The 20,335-nt window shown below is 39.2% G+C and overlaps 1 pseudogene; it reads right to left on the bottom strand.

Moving 5' to 3' along the window:
- Positions 1-2,091: 2,091 nt before the first annotated feature.
- Positions 2,092-3,943, bottom strand: LOC100028497 (heat shock cognate 71 kDa protein-like; annotated as a pseudogene).
- Positions 3,944-20,335: the final 16,392 nt, after the last annotated feature.

Here is a 20,335-nt window from a genome sequence, read left to right as displayed (position 1 = left end):
ACTGTTTCTTTCCAGTTTCTTATATTTGTAAGATCTGTTTTCTCTGCTTGTTTCTAAGAAGTTTTACTTTATTTGATTTCCTATATTAATTCCATTCCCTATCAATCTAATCTGAATTTTTTTCCTCTGATTCATGTTTCACATTTTAATTTTTTCTTTGATCTATGATCCTCATTGAGCTAAAGCTTCCAAAACGCTGGATTTGACTTTTTTCTTCTAATTATTATCCCCCTTTTTTCCTGTGATGATTTACTCTATATAAGCATCAATTTGTGAGGGGAAGTATTGTTGGATAAAAGCACCCTATAATGGAAATTACCATGTCCCAAATTAGACAGTTCAGTTCTAACCCCATTATCTCCATGAACATTCTCCTTCCTATTAGCCATTCCAGCTTATCTCAACTAGGTATACAATGGGTAGAGTTAAGTTCAGTGGTTTTTCAGTGTCTGACTTTGTGACCTTATTTGGAATTGAGTGTTTTGTTTTGTTTTGCTTTTTTGACAGAGATACTGGAGTGGTTTGTCATTTCCTTTTCCAGCTCATTTTACAGATGAAGAAACTGAGACCAAAAGGGTCAAGTGACTTGCCCAGAGTCACACAGTTAGGAAGTGTCTGAGGTCATATTTGAACTCAGGAAGATGAATGTCTTCATTCCAGGCCCAATGCTCTCCACTGTACCACCCAGCTACTTTCAGTTCCATGAAGATCTCAAGTTCAAGTCTAAATTCAGACACTTACTAGCAGTGTGACTTTGACACTTGACTAATGTCTGTCTCTTTACTTATCTGTAAAATGGGTATAATATTAGTCCTTGCCTACTGAGGTTTTAATAGAGATAAAATGGGATAGATGATATTTGTAAAATACTTGTCTAACCTTAAAACATTTATATAAATATAAATAAATATAAATACTAGCTATATTATTTTCTGAGTTCATGCCCACCCCCAAACCCCTCATTCCTTTTGAGTGCCAACTTCCTCCCGGAATATGCATCTCCCTTCTTCTGGGTTAGAATGTTGTCCATGAAAACACAACACTCCCTTAAAAGGAGATTTCCCAATGTGTCAACTCCTCCCAGATTAAACTCATTTTAAGACTTTCATCTCCGAGAGCAGTCATATACCTCCCTCCAGCTGAGAGTATATTTTAATAGGATGTCCCCCACTGAGTAAATCCAGGTTCCCCTTTATGACTTGGCATTTAATTGCTTCCTTCTGTTGCCTCTTCCATTCTTCAGTAGCACCCCTATTCCCTATTTTCCTGAATCTCTAGGAGTCATTATTTCTTTGCTTTTCTCCATGGACTGGCTAAGGATACATCATCCTTTTCCTTCTGTCATCTGCCTCCTTTCTTCCCACTTCCCTATTTATACAGTCTTCCACTCTGAAATTTGGTCTCCCAAATACACTAAATTAACTTGTTTTTAAACCCTTACCATCTGTCTTAGAAATGATACCAAATATTGATTCTAAGGCAGAAGAACAGTAAGGGGGAGGCAGTTGGGGTGAAATGGCTTGCCTAGGATCACACAACTCAGAATGGATTTGAACCCAGGGCCTCCTGACTCCAGGCCTGGAGCTCTTCCACTGTGCTACCTAGCTGCCCCTACTAATTAACTTTTAAGAGTTTTGTCTATGGAAAGGGACCTTAACCAGCTAGATCATCTTTATTCCATTTTATAGAGAGGACACTGAGGTCCAAAGAGATGTTAAGTAAAATGTCTAAGTCATAGAGATAGTAAATAGCAAAGTGAGATCCAAACCCAGGCAGGTCTCTTGATTTCTAATCCAACATTCTTCCATTAGATAAAGCTGTCTAGTTCCATCATTTAATTGATGATGAGACTGAGGATCAGAGATGTTAAAAAACCTGTTCAAGGTCATTCAAATCTTTAAATGAACTTGTGATCGCATTCATTTTTTTTTTATGGTGCCAATTTTAAATATTTATTCTCCAGGACAAGAATTGCATTTCCACTCATTTGTATACAGTACTGAAGAAGTGCAATGTTGTTCACTTCTCCCTCTGCACACATTCAAGTATTCAGAATGCCCAGATTTACACAGTATCTTAAATGTTAATTTTTTAAACTGCTACTGCCTTGGCTACAAATTTGAGTCCTTCAATTTTTGGAAAGCTGTGTGGAATGCTTTTTCTTCTGGCATATTTAGTTGACCTCTTCAATGGTAGGTCCAGAAGAAGCACCTCCAGATGGGGCTCTCCACCTCCTGGGAACCCACCAGGTATGCCCCTTGGCATGCCTCCTGCACTCTGATACAGCTTGGTGATGATGGGGTTGCAGACTTTTTCCAATTCTTTCTGCTGATGCTCAAATTCTTTTTAGCAGTCTGGTTCTTATCCAGGCAGTTGATTATTTCATTGCATTTGTCAAGGATCTTTTGTTCGTCTTCATCACCAATTTTGCCTTGCAGTTTCTCATCCTCAACAGTTGCCTTCATGTTGAAAGCGTAAGACTCAAGAGAATTCTTGGAAGACACCTTGTCTCTCTGCTTCTCATCTTCAGCCTTGTACTTTTCAGCCTCCTGGACCATGTCTTCTTTGCTCAGATGACCTTTGTCATTGGTGATGGCGATCTTGTTCTCCTTGCCTGTGCTCTTATCCACAGCAGACACATTGAGGATGCCATTAGCATCAATGTCAAATGTAACTTCAATCTGAGGGACACCCTTTGGGGCAGGAGGGATTCCTGTGAGCTCAAACTTGCCAAGCAAGTTGTTATCCTTTGTCATTGCTCTCTCACCTTCATAAACCTGAATAAGCACACCAGGTTGATTGTCAGAGTAGGTAGTGAAGGTCTGAGTCAGCTTGGTGGGAATGGTGGTATTGTGTTTGATCAGAACTGTCATGACTCCATAGGCAGTTTCAATTCCAAGGGAAAGAGGAGGGACATCTAGCAGCAGCAAGTCCTGCACATTCTCAGATTTATCTCTAGACAAGATGGCAGCCTGGACAGCTGCACCATAGGCAACAGCCTCATCAGGATTGATACTCTTGTTGAGCTCCTTGCCATTGAAGAAGTCCTATAGGAGCTTCTGGATTTTGGTGATTCAAGTGGAACCACCCACCAAGATGATGTCATGAATCTGTGATTTGTCTAACTTGGCACCTCTGAGGGCCTTTTCCACGGGGTCCAGTGTGCCACAGAAGAGGTCAGCATTCAGCTCTTCAAAACAGGCCCAGGTAATAGAGGTATAGAAGTCCATACCTTCATAGAGGGAATCGATCTCAATACCGGTCTGTGTACTGGAAGAGAGGGTTCTCTTTGCTTGTTGCGCAGAGGGTGGACAGCCCTCTTGTTCTCACTGATGTCCTTCTTGTGCTTTCACTTGAACTCAGCAATGAAACGGTTGACCATGCAGTTGTCAAAGTCCTCACCACCTAAGTGGGTGATCCCAGCTGTGGACTTGACTTCAAAGATGCCATCTTCAATGGTAAGAATGGAGACATCAAAGGTACCAACTCCAAGGTCAAAGATCAACATATTTCTCTCAGCACCAACTTTTTTGTCCAAGCCATAAGCAATGACAGCAGCAGTTGGTTCGTTGATGATTTGGAACACATTGAGATCAGCAATGGTCTTTGGTGGCCTGTTGTTGGGAATCATTGAAGTAGGCTGGCACTGTGACAACAGCATTTGTGACAGTCTTCCCTAGGTAAGCTTCAGCAATTTCTTTCATCTTGGTCAAGACCATAGCTGATACTTCCTCTGGATAGAAATTTTTGGTCTCCCCTTTGTACTCCACTTGGACCTTAGGCCTGCCTGCATCATTCACCACCATAACAGGCCAGTGCTTCATGTCTGACTGTACAACTGCATCATCAAATCTGCGACCAATCAGATGTTTGGCATCAAAGACTGTGTTGGTGGGGTTCATTGCAACTTGATTCTTTGCAGCATCACCGATTAACTGTTCTATATCGGTGAAGGCGATGTAGCTGGGGCTGGTCCTGTTTCCTTGGTCATTAGCAAAGATTTCCACTTTCCCATGTTAGAAGACTCCTACACAGGAGTAAGTGGTGCCAAGATCAATGCCAACTGCGGGTCCCTTGGACGTGTTTGCTGGGGCATCAGAGGTCGTAGATGATTGCTGTGGAGAGAGAAGGGCTGCTGCTGCGCTGAGAAGACCCTGGAAGTTCCTTCTGAAGAGGCAAATTGCAGCCCAACTATGCTTTCCCATTTTGAGGGACACCTCTATATTCTTCCATAAATTGGCCACAGAGGTGCCACCCAAGTGCTAGACCCTTTCTTGACTTTTCTAGATGTTCTAAGAGGATCAGGATTATGTAAATAGTAAACACCTGCATGAGGATTCTCCCATTCTCCAAGCTCCAAATTCACTATTCTTGCCTACTGTTCTGTTAAAGGAAAGGTGAGGTTGGAAGAGGGAAGAGATCTTGACATCCCTGGATGCTAGAGGCTGAGGAAAAGGAGACCAATTGGGGAAAGGGGGCTACCCAGATTTCCCTGATGATTTTCTCCTAGAAGAGGCTCAGGCTGTATTCCTCAAGTACCAGAATTCTTCCCCTTTTGGTTTAGCTGAATGAAAGAGCAATAGCGGCATCTTCATGCAGCCTGATGAACTCTGCTGGGAAAGCAAAGATCCAGGGGGAAGAATTGCTTTCAAAATGCGCAATTACCCCAGTAGGCAGGAAAATGGAGCTGCTCCTGCCAGAAGAATCAGGCCTCTAAAGAGTTTCAGAAAGTTTATCTCCAGTTTAACTTGGAAACTGGCTCAGCTTCCCATAAAGAAGAGCAAAAGGAACCAGGAGTTATCCTGCCTTTTACTCAGGCTCTGCCAAAACCATCAGGAAGAGAACAGAGGCCAATAAAGAACGACCAGGTCTACAAATAAAACAGCAGAGGGAAACATCATCAGCTCTACATACAGATTTTTGTCCTGACCATAACTGATGGTCTTTATGACTCTGGGAGGGCAAGTCTCTTTACTCTTCAGTTTTATGTTCCCCCATCTATAAAATGATAGGAAACACTGTGAAACTTTTTTAAAAAGGGAAGCTTTTTTTAAAGGCAATAAGTAGGAGGAAGATAGCACTTCTCCCAACAGGGAAAAAAATACCATCTAAATTATTCCCTGCATTAGTGAAGCTCCATTTACTAAATCAAGGCTTGTGGGGAGGCAGCAGGGGAAAGAGGGAGATGACCTATAGAAGTGGTGTTGAACTTAAAGAGAAATAGAGGCAGCTAAATTGTACATATGGATTTCTTTGAGCCTAATATTGACAGTTTCAAAATGGTAATATTATCTATATTTTATTGTATTTTATTTATTCTAATTACATTAAAAAACAAACAAACTTTACCTTCCATCTTAGAATCAGTACTGTGTATTGGTTTTAAGGCCAGAGTGGAGTGGACTAGGCAATGGAGGTTAAGTGACTTGTCCAGGGTCACACAGCTAGGAAGTGACTGAGGCTAGATTTGAACCCAGGGACCCTGAAACCTTGAACCCAGGACCTTTGATCTCTAGGCCTGGCTTTCAATCCATTGAGCCACCTGGTTCCCCCCTAACCCTCCCCAATTTCATTTTGATCTGTTTCTGGTCAAACTCAACCAAGTATTTTCAGTATAAATGTAATTTTTATACTGTGAAATGTTACAGAGCTTCATTATCCCCACCCATAGCCCCTGTCTTTTTCTCTTCTTTGTTCTAAATATTGTGTAATGTATTAAAAGCCACAGTATTCTGTGACCCTGGGCAACTTACCCCCTTTTGCCCAAGTTTCCTCATCTATAAAATGAGCTGAAAAAAAGGAATACTCTCAACAATACAATGATCTGGGACAATTCTGAAATATTTATGACAGGGAATGTTATCTGGATTTGACACTTTTGATTTCCAGAACACAAGAAAGTCAAGGCATCCTTCATTTTATTGCACTTTGTAGCTATTACATTTTTTACAAATTGAAGGATTGTGGCAACACTGCATTGACCAAGTCTATAGATGACCATAGATAACTATAGATAACCAAAGAACATGTTCTCACATTCTCTTTAAGTAATTCTCACAATGTTTCAAGTTTTTATTTTGATTATATTTGTTATCAATATCTATGATGGTGCACTAAGAGGGTGAAATTAACCGATAAACATCATGCATGTTCTGACTGCTCCACTGATGTTGCTCCATCTTTCTCCCTCTCTTCAGGCCTCCCTATTCCCTGAGACACAATAATATTGAAATTAGGCTACTTAATAATACAATGATCTCTAAGTTCAAATGAAAGGAAGAGTCAACTCTATTATTTTATGAAATGGAAATATTTTTATGAAATTTTTTATGAAATAGGAAATATTTTATGAAAATTAAGAAATGGTCCCAACCACCCCAACCTTCAGAGATTATCACTCTGATCATTCAGTAGCCAGCAACAACCAAAAAAAACATTATGACTTGCTGAAGGCTCAGATTATGCTGAGCATTTGTTAGCAATAAAGAATATTTTAATTAAAGTATATAAATTGTTTTTTAAAACTTTAATACTATTTTATACTTAATAGATTATGGAAAACATCACTTTAAAATTCACTGGGATACCAAAAAATGTGTGTGACTCACTTTATTGCAATACTTACTTTATTACAGTGATTAAAAACTGAATCCTCAATATCTCTGAGGAATGTCTATTAGTCAGACTACATTTTTGTTAGGTTTTATTTTTATTTTTTTTTCAATGAGGAAAAATAGAAAGGAGAGAAAATATCTATTTATTAATTTTTATTTGACATTATGTGCAACAGAAATATATTTGTTTTAATTAAAATACCTTATTACTATTATATATTATATGTAACATATAGATCCTTTGGGATTTTTATTTTAAAGAGAATATAAGTTGATATGCAACTCCACCAAAGTCCTGTTTTAAAGCCTTTGCTACTTGAAGATTCTACCAATAAAGGGTAAATTTTCAGATGCTGGCCATTTTCTTCTTTTCTTTTTTTTTTAATTCAAAGATATTTTATTTTCCCAATTACATATAATAATAATTTTCAACTTATATTTTTCAAAATTACAAGATCTGAACCATTTACCTCCTTCCTTTTCCTTCCCCTTCTCAGAGGTTGCAAGCAATTTGCTCTGGGCCATACATATGTTATGAAAAACACACCAATATTGGTCATTGTGGTAAAAGCACACTCATACAAAATCCAAATCCCAAAATAAACTGATGTGAAAGATGGTGTGCTTTGATCTGCATCCATCTGACTCCCACAGTTCTTTCTCTGGAGGCAGATAACATTCTCTGTCATAACTATTTCAGAATTGTCCCAGGTCATTGCATTGATGAGAGTACTCCATTTCTTTTCTTCAGCTCATTTTACAGATGAGGAAACTGAGGCAAAAAGAGGTAAGTTGCCCAGGGTCACAGAATACTGTGACTTTTAATACACTTTACAATATTTACAACAAAGAAGAGAAAAAGACAGGGGCTGGGGGGTGGGGATAATGCAGCTCTGTAACATTTCACAGTAAAATTACATTTATACTGAAAATACTTTAAAAAAAACCCTCAGTAGTAAGGTCTTCCAGGATTGTTCGTCAGGTTAGGTCAGAATTTATCGTCTAACATCATTCTTTTACAGAATGCCTCATACTCATCATCTTCTTTAGAGAGCTCAGCAAGTTAAGTGTCTAGCTAGCTGAGGTCAAATATGAACTCGGGTCTGATTCCAGACCCAATGCGTTTACCACTGAGCCACCAAGCTGCCCCCAACAACATTGAGCTGGAAAGACTTGAGTATAGATCTAAAGGGAATTGGTTGAGCTAAGTGTGGAGAAACTCTTCACTGAATTGAATTATTTTGGCCTCAGTAACTAACACCCTCTTCCAAGCTCTATAAGCAACAAACATTTAGACAGCATTTTAAGGTCTGCAAAGTTCTTTATGTTCATGTCCTCATTTAAGCCTGACCACTAACTTGACAGCAAAATTGTCACGTTGTAAACAAAATAAAACAAAACAGAAGGCAAAAGTCTTGAGTCTCAGAAAAACTGTCACATACTTGCCCAAGGTCATAGGTGTCTCAGGTAATCTTCAAACCCAGGTTTTTCCTCTACTCCAACATTCTATCCACTATATATTATATACTTATTTTATATTTACATTTATATTTTATGTAATCTGTATAATAAATAAATATATTTCTATGTTTATTTCTATGTATGTACATTTAGTGTTTCTAAAAATAGATGTATGTATTTGCACACATGTAGCTGGCATATAATATGTTACTTGCCTCTTGTCTATCTGAATTAATAAAAAAGTATCTTGGCAGAATAGAGGGGGCTAGCCTTGAAGTAAGCAAATTCTACCTTTGACATATCCTGGCTGAATGACCCTGGGTCAATCACTTAATCTCCTAGTATTCTGGGCAGTTCTCTAAGATTTTTAATACAACGATACAAGAATGTGTTTGTTGATAGAGAGAGAGGGAATTTCCTCACCAAGAGGTTCCTTGTACCAAGGTACAGGTCTAGTTCTCTTTTTAAAAAATATTTAAAATTTTTTAAGGCTAACAGGGTTAAGTGACTTGTCCACAGTTATACAAGCTAGTTAAGTGGCTAAAGCTGGATTTGAATTTAGGTCTTCTTGACTCCAAGCCCAACACTCTCTCCACTGCACCATCTAGTTGCTCCATAGATCTGGTCCTTAATTCCTATTTTCCTTATGGAGTTAAATCATGATTTAAAGAGTGAGAGGTAATACAGATTCTGCAGATTTCCCTCACACCTCCTCCTTGCCATGTGAATTTTAAAACTATTCCACCCTAATCAGACCATTCTTTAGAAGATCTGATTTAGCTATTTCCTGATCAATAACAATGGAGATACTTGGAATAACAGAATCAGGTCTTAGAAACTCCACATTCTCCACCCTACTCAGTTTAACAAGATTTTGAAAGGTCTGCATCAAACTCAAGATTTAATTATCTGAGGAAATGGCCTTCAACAGATATGTGCAAAAAAAGGACAGACCTCTGGGCTGTCCTAAGTCAAGCTAAGTCCTCATCGGTATAGATGAGACACAGAAAAGTGATGTAAAAATGTCCATATAAGGCATGTCAGTTTCTGCCTCTTTCTCTTTCCCTGGAGAGACGACTCTAGCTGGCAGTGTGCTAAGCATTCCGACATCTTGGAGTGTTGGGTGGTGAGTTTTGCCCTGGAGCTGATTTCAGATTCAGGCATCTTATGCCTCTTTGGAGGTCAGGCTGATTCTTTCCTCCTTCACACTCAAAACCTTACTTTCTAGATCTCCTATCTTTCTGCCCGGAACTAGCCCCTTCCTTCCTCCTTCTTCTTAAAATATTCTCTACTATATCAATTAAATCACCATAAAATTTGGCAGCTGACTTGGGTATTTTATTATTTGGGATTTCCCTTGGTGACCACTTAAATTTAGATTTTTTTTCAGTCTCAACCAGAATTTCACCCTTTACAGTTAGAAGTCTGACAATAGAGAACAAATTGGTGAGCCACTGGGGAAGCAGTAGAACCGAGGTATGAGGACACAGGTTCCTAGAATTATCCATTTTCCTTTTCCTTCTATATTCTCACTCATTCTAGTTCACCTAGGGAACAAAGAAAGATTCTGACAGCTTTCTCCTCTTTGTTCCCTAAAAATCAGAACTCCTGGGAGGACTATTGTAAACCTTTAAATTTCTTAGACTTATGAATGTTGGAAATTTCACCATTGGGAAATTTCGTACTTGGAAAAAATTTCCTACTGATAGTAAGAACTCTATTGGAATGTGAAACCCCTTGGCATGGGAGGATCCTTCTCCTCCCTACTTAAGACTACTTTAGGACAGAAACCTTTTGCTAAACAATGGAAAGGGCTTTGACCTATGCTTAAGCATAGAACAGGAAGTTCTTTGAGTCATGATTGATTTTAGAATTGATATAATAGAGATACTTGGAATGACAGAACCAGGTCTTGGAACTTACAATCTCCACCCTACTCAGTCTAACAGGATTTAGGAAGGGCTGTAGCATAGATCAAGATTTAATTATTTGAGAATATGACCTACAACAGACATGTGCAAAGGAAACAGACCTCTGGGTGGTCCTGGGTTAAGCTAGAGCCACCATTGGCACAGGGAAGACATGGACAGTGATTGGTAGATGTAAGAACTGAGGGGAGGGGACTTAGATGGTTTCCTTAAAGATAGCGGGGTCTGAGGAGAGTTTTTTGCTCTGAGAGGTTTTGCTCTGAGGAGGTTTTGCTCTGAGCGAGGTGGCTCTGAGGGAGGACTGAGGAGGTTGCTCTGTTGGAGGACCAGGAGAGAAGGCTGGCTCTGAAGGAGGAGAATTTTCTGGAGACATTTCTTGAAAGGAGGCTCTCTTGAAGGTGGAGCCTGAGGTTGGCATGAGAAGCCTTACCTAGAGAGATCTTGGGTGAGTGATAAAACCAACTGACTGATTTATTCATTCTTATTCCTTTCTTACTTTCTCTCTTTTTCTATTGATTAATCAGTGTATTATAAATTAAATTTCTCTATAAAACCCAGTTGGCTTGGGCATATTCATAAATTGGGAATATATTCCCTGGCGACCATCTTATATTTATATAAAACCAAGACACAGTAGAAAAGATATTTTAGCGGTCATAATTGATATATATATTTCCCTTGCTCCCAAACATTTTAATTATCACAGTTTATGGCTCCCACTCTCTTATCTACAACTATTTAACACTCAAAACTATTTTAAATCTAACAGTTTATGGCTGACCACAAATTTGGTGGTCTCTAGACTCTAGAGATGACCTGAAAGAGATTCCTTCCAGTCTTGCCCCCCAAGCCTCCTTTAGCTGTACAATCATCAATCAGAAATGCATTGTACCTATGCTACATTGTAGCAAAATCTGAATACTACAAGGCACACAAGTGTTTCCTTTTAGGAAGAAATGAGGAGGATTTGTCTGTTATTATTTGACTTGTTCTAAAAAAGTAACTCTGAATTGTGCCAATACTAAAAACTGTAGGATTTGGTTTGCTCCAAAACACCTATAGATCAGTGATGGTGAACCTATGGCACAGGTGCCAAAGGTGGCACACAAAATACTTTCTGTGGATATTTGGGCCCCCTCCCCCAAGAGTTTGTTACTAGAAAGGCAAAGGAACTCTGGTGGAGCTGCTCCCCTCCCACCTCTCCACAGTGCCTGACAACATTTTTTCACTTCACTGGCTATTCACCTAGCAGACCAATGGGAGTTTTTTTCCCTCCCCTGTGTGGGGTAAGGGGGTGGGGCAGGGCACACCCAGCACTTGATCTCTGGGTGGGGGTGGGCCCAGCACTCTCTCTCTAAAAGGTTCACCATCACTGCTATAGACAGAGCAATGAAGTGACTCAGTGGATAGAGCACTGAACCTGGAGTCAGGAAGACAAGAGTTCAAATCCTGACTGGTTGTGTGACTCTGGGCATGTGTTTGCCTTGGTTTCTTCATCTATAAGGAATGAGCTGGGGAAGGAAATGGCAAAACCACTCCAATATCTTTGCCAAGAAAACCTCAAATGGAGTCAGGAAGACCAGATAGAACACACAAATACATATGGACACAAAGTCACTTGCACTCTCTTTGTTGACCTCTAAAGATATACTTCCTCAAGATGAGAGGCATAGTACCCAATTCATAGTAGGCACTTAAAAATGTTTATTGAGGGGGCAGCTGGGTAGCTCAGTGGATTGAGAGCCAGGCCTAGAGATGGGAGGTCCTAGGTTCAAATCTGGCCTCAGCTACTTCCTAGCTGTGTGACCCTGGGCAAGTCACTTGACCCCCATTGCCTAGCCCTTACCACTCTTCTGCCTTGGAGCCAATACACAGTATTGACTCCAAGATGGAAGGTAAGGGTTTAAAAAAAATTGTTTATTGATCGTTAATTGATAGAAATAACTTTTCCCCATGTATCCTCCTTATCTTACTTGGACAGTTCCGTTTGAATCCTTTTCCTTCTCTCCACTGACCCAGGGTTGGTTATTCCAAGATGAGTGTTTGAGACCCTGACCTTCTCTCTGTTTCTAAAACTTCACCATTGTCCATCTCTTCCTTGAAACCCACCCCAAAAGGAATGAATGTAACTGCCTGCAACAAACTTTGAACAACACGTATGCTGATCACAATGTGAGCTTTTGGGCTGTGTGGCATTTTACTGCAGGAGCCAGAGTGAGAGCTGAGACTTGAATCTGAGGCAGATCAGGGACCAGCATGTGGAGATGTAAATCTGGACTGTGGGGTTAGCTAAGGCAGATTCTGAAGGTTAGGAAGATCATTTGACTCCTGGCATTCCTCCAGTTTCTTCTTTGTTTTATCTCTTTCTGGGGTCCTGGGTCCAACATTGATCCTTTCATTCTCTTTCCTTTTCCATTCCCATCTTGTAGGAAGAGGATTTGAGTATAGTTGTGCAGGTGGGCCACTTAGGAGCACTTGGTTTAATTCTTTCCCCTGTTCTTTTATGTTAAATAAACTCTGTGACCACAAAGTGTCTTGCCTGTGGAATATAAATATATCAAATGGAGATTAGACTAGGAGATTTTTTTTGTTTCTGAGAGGGAGATGATGAATTAAAGATCGGATCTGCCAACCTCCTTCCTTCCTCCCCTCCTCCCTCTGCTCCCTCCCTCTTCCTCCTCCTACCTCCTCCTCCCTTCCCCCCTCAAATTGGTTCTACAGTTGGTATCACTGGAAATCTGCTTTAAGTGAGTATTTCGTTATAACAGACAGATAATTCTCTCTTTAATAACTTTAAACAAAAGGGGTTTATTTAGGAGAAGGGGAAAAGGAAGAGAGTTGAGGGGAGAGAGGGTTTGAGGTTTCCCTAATCCTAAAATAATTCCTAAATTGGAGGATGGTAGAATAGAGTCTAGGTTTGGGGAAATTAGCCAACAGGTTTGAAGATTCAGTCACTTGAATATTGTAGGGAGAAACCAAATCTGTCCTTCCTCCTTTCTGTTCCAAAGGCAAGAGACCAAGTTCCTCAGCTTGTCTGTTCCTTTTTAACTGTCCTTCCTGGTCACCATTCCAATTAGAATGTCCTCCTTGATTGACAGTTCAGCAGTCCTAACTTCTCCAGCTCTGCTGCAGACTCTTTCCCATTTTGTCTCCTCCACAGCAGTACCTAATAGAAATCATTTTACTGTCAAGAGAACATACATGATTGGAAATGTTCTGAACCAAAAAGAATAGATAGAGCTGTGTTACAACATTTTAAAAGAAAGAGAAATGTAACTGTTAAACTGTGCTTTTCTTATTATTTCATTGGCATTTCATTGGGATAACAAATTCCCTTTCACTTATGAACCATGAAAGACAAAAACCACCACTTCCTAAACTTCACAGTAATGAGACTAGTTCCAACAAAAAACAACTTTTTTTCCTTTTGTTCTTTTTTCTTAGTTAAAATTAAATATATTTTAATTTTCTAATCAAGTCAGCTACCAAAACTAGTTCACCTTTTCAGTTTCCCTCACTATTCATGCTATCATTTACCTTGTGACACAATGCTGGACCCTAAACAATCTCCTATTATTCTATTTCATTACTTTTTCTAAAAATTACAATCTACTTATTTCAGAAAAAGCCAGAAAGATCTACACAAACTGATGCAGAGTGAAATAAGCAGGAGAACATTGTACATAGTAATAGCAATAGTGTATGATGATCAACTGTGAAAGACTTAGCTACTCAGCAATATGGTGATCTAGGACAAATTCTGAAGGCCTCATGACAAAGAATGCTATCCACTTCTGGAGAAAGAACTGTTGGAGTCAGAATTCAGGTCAAAGCATACTATTTTTGACATTTGTTTATTTATGGTTTATTTGGGGATTTTGGTTTTATATGAGTATTCTTTTACGACAATAACCAATATGAAAGTATGTTTTGCACGTTAACATATGTATAATCCAGATCAAATTGCTTGCCATCTTTGAGAGGGTAGGAGGGAAGAGAGGGAAAGAGACAATTTGGATCACATAATTTTGGAAAATGTATGTTGAAAATTATTGTTACATGTAATTGGGAAAATAAAATATCTTTGAACAAAAAAAATTGGAATCTCCAAAAATTCTGATGCCATGAAAACTTTTGGGGGTGGGGGTGAGAAAGGGGTCCAAGGATGGATCAAGCTAACTAGACATAATTGACCAGATCCCTGGGGTAATTAAGCTATACCATGGAAACCGTTGCTGTAACTGTAAAACTGTAAAACAAGAGCTAAGTAAAAATATGTTTCATAATGCTATTGTGTGTATAGGTTCATGTCCAAAGGGGAGAGCCATAAAGATTTCTCATTTTAATAGTTTTGAGCAAAATTGAGAATCAACTCCTCAGTTATATTTCAGAGCTCAATCTGTAAGAGTTTCTTTCTTACTTGGATGTTCAAAGGGATTTGTCTAGTAACAGGAATATGCATGCATGAGAGGAAATCTATGCATTTACCTGAGAGATCTTGACAAGATCACTAAGCTAGTGACTCAAATATAGCTGTACTTAGGGGCAAATTACATATTAGATGGCTTCCCTGATTATCTAGTAAAATGATATTGTACTTTCTTTTAGAGAGCTTACCAAAAGTATCACGCAGGTTGCTGTTAGGTTGTTACTGCAGCATCTCAGATATTAGGGAGGACTTGCCAAGTATAAATAAAGCTTTCAATTGGGTCTTATAGATATGTATATACATGTATTGTGCATGAGTGCATATATATGAATATATGTATATTTGTACCTGTACTAGTGGGGGACCAGGAACCAAAGTTTGACAGGTAATTGAAAGGGAGGGAACAGATAAAGAAAAACACCACTTCCCTTCCAGGCAGAGCTGTCCCAGAGAAAATGGAGTTGAATCTCTGACCAGAGCTGAAGGGAAAGAGAAAATCCCCTTCAATTTCTGTTACTATTCTCTTCTTTAGCTGATTGTTATCTATGATCCCCTTAGTACACTGAAGAAGATGTCTGGTTTCTCAGTAAGTTAAAAGATCAATTTATTAGGGGATAGGGTTGATATAATAGGTTAGGAAAGAGGGAACAGGGAAGTCCCTAATCTATTTTTCCACCTAGAGTTTCTTCAGGAGTTGAAGCTTAGGTCTAGGGACTAAGTTCCAATAGACCTTAGGACCTTTGTGTAGTCAAGATGATGTATTTTCTTGAGACAGAGATATAGCTTTTGAAGGAAATCTTCTGATGGATAGGTTCTTGTCTTCCCCAAAGGGAAAAAGTCTCTATCCAACAACTATAAAGACAGATAGTTAGTCTGGATCTCTTCAGTTCAGCAAGGTATTTGTAGCCAGATAAACTCAGTGATATTTTCTCCTTTCGTCCTCAGTTCAGAAGGAAAAAAGGGTTGTATCCCCAACTGATTATCTGCTTTTCTTAGCTGGAGATTCCATTCCCATCCCTTGTTGGCAGCCAAAGTTCTATCTCCTTTTTGCATGCGATAACATTGCAAAATCCAGTCCTTGTATTTCCTTTAATATCTCTCTTTCTTCCACATACCCGTGAGATGATTTTTTGGGGCAATTATTTGACATTCCAAACTATGTGCCACCCTTTGAATAAAAGGTATTATTGTCAATGTATTGTCAAATTGTTCATCCTTTAACATAAATGGTTTTATTCTGAGACATTTGTTCCTCTGTAGGTATTTTGATAAATGTGCTTTCAAGATGTATTGGAATAACTTGACTTGTATAGAAATTTAATATAACATGTAATTGGTAATAAATAAAAATATAATCTCAAAATTTTTAAAAAGAGGTATTGGAGTAGGGGATTGAGGAGCAGAGGCAAAGAATCTATTTAATGATCCAATACATGAATTATACCTGTGATTCTGGTTAGCACCATGCTAAAATCCAATAATCTGAACCAGGACTGTTCAAAGTCTAGAATTAAGCTGATGGCAAAAATCACTGTATAGTATGACATAAAATGTTTACTTTCTCCCATTGCTTTTCTGCCTCACCAAAATTTTAATTAACCACAGACACAAAACTGACTTCCTGTTTACCCAGCCCTGTCTCACTATGATCCTAGGCTACAGCTCTTGGAAGTGGTGTGATGAGAGTTGAACTCCACCTCTGCCACTTATATATGAATGAACAAGTGACTTAATTTCTCTGAGACTTGTTTTCTTCATGGCAAAATGTTTTTTAGGCAGCTGATTTGTGTAACACTTAACTGCTATGTAAATGTGAATTTTTATATAAAAAAGCATTTCTCTACTCTGGGTCTCATTTTTGTTATTTGTTATTTGTGGAAATTCAAAACACACACTTTACTTGGCTAAAGGCAGGTCATACTAGATTTTTTTTTGAAGGCACTTTCAGTTGTAAGAAGACATAAGACCAAAATATTATGATTCCTGAAAATTATCTTTGAAGAAGGTAATTAAAGCTCTTTCCTCTGTTGTGTTCTTATCTGTCCAAAATGGGCAAATTACAGGATAGGCCTATGACCAAGAATAGCATGACCCCATGGCTTCTTTGAACATCCTTGTGACTGTTTTCAATACAAAATTCCCTGAGTTTTAGCTTATTCCCTCTCTCACTTACTGAACAAGGAATATTACTTTTCCTTTTCAATGGCAAAATTAGACTGATCATTTTTTAAAAATTGCAATACACTTCCCACATTCAAAATAGTGGAGAAAAGGAAGGGTCTTGCCTGAGTTCTCTCCAGATTTCCTCCAAACAACTTTAAAATAACACCTCAAAACAAATTCTAGATCCATCAAACCCACAAAAAGACAAGGTGAAACGATTTTAAATTCCTCAGAAACTCAGAAAGAAAAGGTATGTCACATCAAGGTAAGAATAGAGCACAATCTAATATAGGCAATGTCCCAATAAAATTGCAAGGAGGCCCCCTCCTCCAACACAGGCAGGTCTTAGGGACAACTAAATCAGCAGCAGAAGCTTCTGGAAATCTCAGCCTACAGATGGTAAGGGGGTCAGACAACTGGTCAGAAGGAGATTATAGTGATCACTCTGATGGCACTGAGTGTAAGACTCTATTGTATTGCCTACACATTGATCTGGGTTACAGTCCTTGATTAAATTTCCAGGGCAAAGAGGAGCATTAACACATCAGTTTGCAGATGCAGGGCAGTGAGGACCCTTGTCACAGTTCCAGGACAGAAAAGAGTACTTGTGATCATTTACAGACTAGCACACAGTCCAGGAGAGTAGCATACACATCTCTCCTTAGATCAAACAACCATTGAAAAATTAAAAAGTCATAGACCCCCAGAACTAGCTCTGAAAACAGCTGTACAAAAAAATTCTGAAGCTTGGGACAGTGCTTCCTCTACTCTGGGGTAGAGCCCAACATAAATAAACTTACATTGTAATATCCGGTTCTGGTTCCAAGGAGCACACACACACACACACACACACACACACACACGGTAATGCAACACACAAAAGGTACTTTATTAACCAAACTATAGCTTGGGGCTCAGCCCTAAAAGAGGACTGGCCCTGAGTCTAGGATTTGCAGGCTTTTTATACACTTTTGGGTAGAGGTAGTACAAAGGAATTCCTGGGGTGGAGGGGGGAGTGAACAGGAACTCCTGGGGCTGGGGTCCTTATCAGTTCCTGGCATATGTCAGGAGGGAGAAGGACAAGAATTCCTGGAGTCAGGGTCTTTATGGCTCCCTTTAACATATGGTCTGGCTGGTCAGGTCAGGGAACCCTGAGATAACATATCCTTGTGAACCTACATAAATAAGGATATGCCATTTTTAGTTCTTGGGATAAGGGGCCCATTAGGGTATTATCTGGAGGGCAAGTTCCCATAATACAATATGTTTCTTCAACATAAAGTGAAACATCCAACCTATTGTTTGGAACCAATAAAAAACCTGATCATATAACGTTACTATGGTGATAGGGAAGATCAAAACACAAACTCAGAAGTCAAAGTCAAAACCACTATATCTAAAACCTCCAAAAAATGTAAATTGGTCTCAAACTTGTGGGAATTAAATATCTGGGGGACCTCTGACACAGTCCAATCCCAGAAGACTCACCCCAGTGGATGGGCAGAAGAATCACAGAGTCATGTTTCTTCTAGTGTGATGGTGCCAGGGAGGCCAGGAAGTCAGGTGATAAGAGTTATGGAAGTTGGGAGCCAATAGAAGGATTCAGGGGAATGGCTTGGATGAGCCTTGAAAAGTAAGCTTGGAAAGCTCACTGGTCTCTTGGCTTCCATCTCACTCCATAGTCTCTCTGTCTTGTCCATTCTCTGAGCCATTTAGGCCCTAGCTTATTTATGTAGCCATCTCTAGCTGGACTTTTTTTCCCTTCCTTCCTTCCTTCCTTCCTTCCTTCCTTCCTTCCTGCCTTCCTGCCTTCCTGCCTTCCTTCCTTCCTGCCTTCCTTCCTTCCTGCCTGCCTGCCTGCCTGCCTTCCTTCCTTCCTTCCTTCCTTCCTTCCTTCCTTCCTTCCTTCCTTCCTTCCTTCCTTCCTTCCCTCCTTCCTTTCTCTCTTTCCTAGTAAATACATATAAATTAGTATAAAGTCTCTGAGATTAATTTTTATTCATAAGAGACCCAAAAAGAATTACTAGAAGAGCTCTAAAAGGATTTTAAAAATAAGAAAGGTAAAGAAAAATTGGGAAAAGAGATGATAGTGATGCAAGAAAATCATGAAAAAAGAATCAACAGCTTGGTAAAAAAGGTACCAAAAATACTTAAAATAACACCTTAAAAAACAGAATTGGACAAATGGGAAAAGTTGTATAAAATTTCATTGAAGAAAGTAAATTTTTAAAAAATTGGAATTGATGGGACAAGAACTCATTATTTGACAAAAACTGCTGGGAAAACTGGAAAACCGTATGGCAATAACTAGGTATAGATCCATATCTCACATCCTATATCAAGATATGGTCAAAATGGGTATGTGATTTAGACACAAAGGCTGATACCATAAATAAATTAGGGGAGCAAGGATTAGTTTATCAGTAAGATCTATGGATAAAGGAAGAATATTTATAGCAGCTCTTTTTGTGATGACAAAGAATTGAAAATTGATTGGATGTTCATTAATTGGGGAATGGCCGAACAAATTGTGGTATATGATAATGCTGGAATACTATTGCCCTATAAGAAATGATAAGCAGGATTTCAGAAAAAGCTGAAAAGACCTTCATGAATTGATGCAATATTTTATGATGACCAACTGGGAATGACATAGCTTTTCTAAGTAATACAATGATACTTCTGTAGTACTTATGACAAAGAATATCCTCTACCTCCAGAGAAAGAATTGAGGTTTGAATGTGTAGCAGTCCACCCCTATCTATGGGCAAGGGAAACAGTTAGTATGTACAGAGTGGCTTAGAAGAGAGCATGCTCAGTCTTGAGCATGCTCAGTCTTGCACATGTCTGGGAAAGCCTCTGACCCTTGACCCCAGCTTCCCCCAGGTTAGGCGGGAAAACAGGTTTCTTTGTGCTCTCCTGGCTAAGAGAAACCACACCTATACCTTGTCATTGACCAATGATAATCATCCCTATGTATTGTGTATATTTGCATATCAAAGAGATTAAATACCGGGCCACAGCAAGCTCCGCCCCTCTCTCTCTTGGATCTCAGCTCTCACTGATGTCTGTCCTTGCTGGAGCTTGGCCTCTGGCCAAGCTCCATCTTTGATTCCTTTCCTTATCTACCTCTCCCACCTGAGACCTGGCCTTTGGCCAGGCACTTTCTTTTCTCTATCATGTCTCCGACCTGTGTGGTATTAAAATTGGATCATTGGAAGGGTATAAGCCTTCTGAGTAGTCCACTGATCAGAGTTTTTGCTGTGGCTCCTTGATAATTAATAAGGCCTGGATTTATGACTCATTCCTGCCACCTCATATCTCTAACTTGGCTCCGCCATCCCCCTCATGGCATCCAGAACTTCTATCCTTCCTCTATCTTCCTATCTTGAGGCTTCTCGCGGGGGTTCGAGGAAGCTTCAGAATGCATATCAAAACCTACTATTTTTCACTTTATTTTGTTTATATGTATTTTCATTTTGGGTTTTTTGCTTATCATTACAGGGAGTGGGAAGAGAGACAATTTGATTCAGAAAACATGTTAAAAATTGTTATTGCGTGTAACTGGTGTGTGAAGTAGAAATTGAAGGGACCTTGAAAATTTCAAAGTACACCCTCTTTAATCAGTATTGAAAAAATATGACCTGGAAGAAGCTTCAGATACAATAGGAGAGACTAAGACAAAAGGGCATTTAAGATTTGATCAGGGGTACTTCAGGGTCTAAGTACAGTCTGGGTAA

The sequence above is a fragment of the Monodelphis domestica genome, chromosome 2, assembly GCF_027887165.1.
Source record: "Monodelphis domestica isolate mMonDom1 chromosome 2, mMonDom1.pri, whole genome shotgun sequence".
In the NCBI taxonomy this organism is placed as follows: Eukaryota; Metazoa; Chordata; class Mammalia; order Didelphimorphia; family Didelphidae; genus Monodelphis; species Monodelphis domestica.
This window is presented reverse-complemented; position numbering and strand designations above follow the sequence as displayed.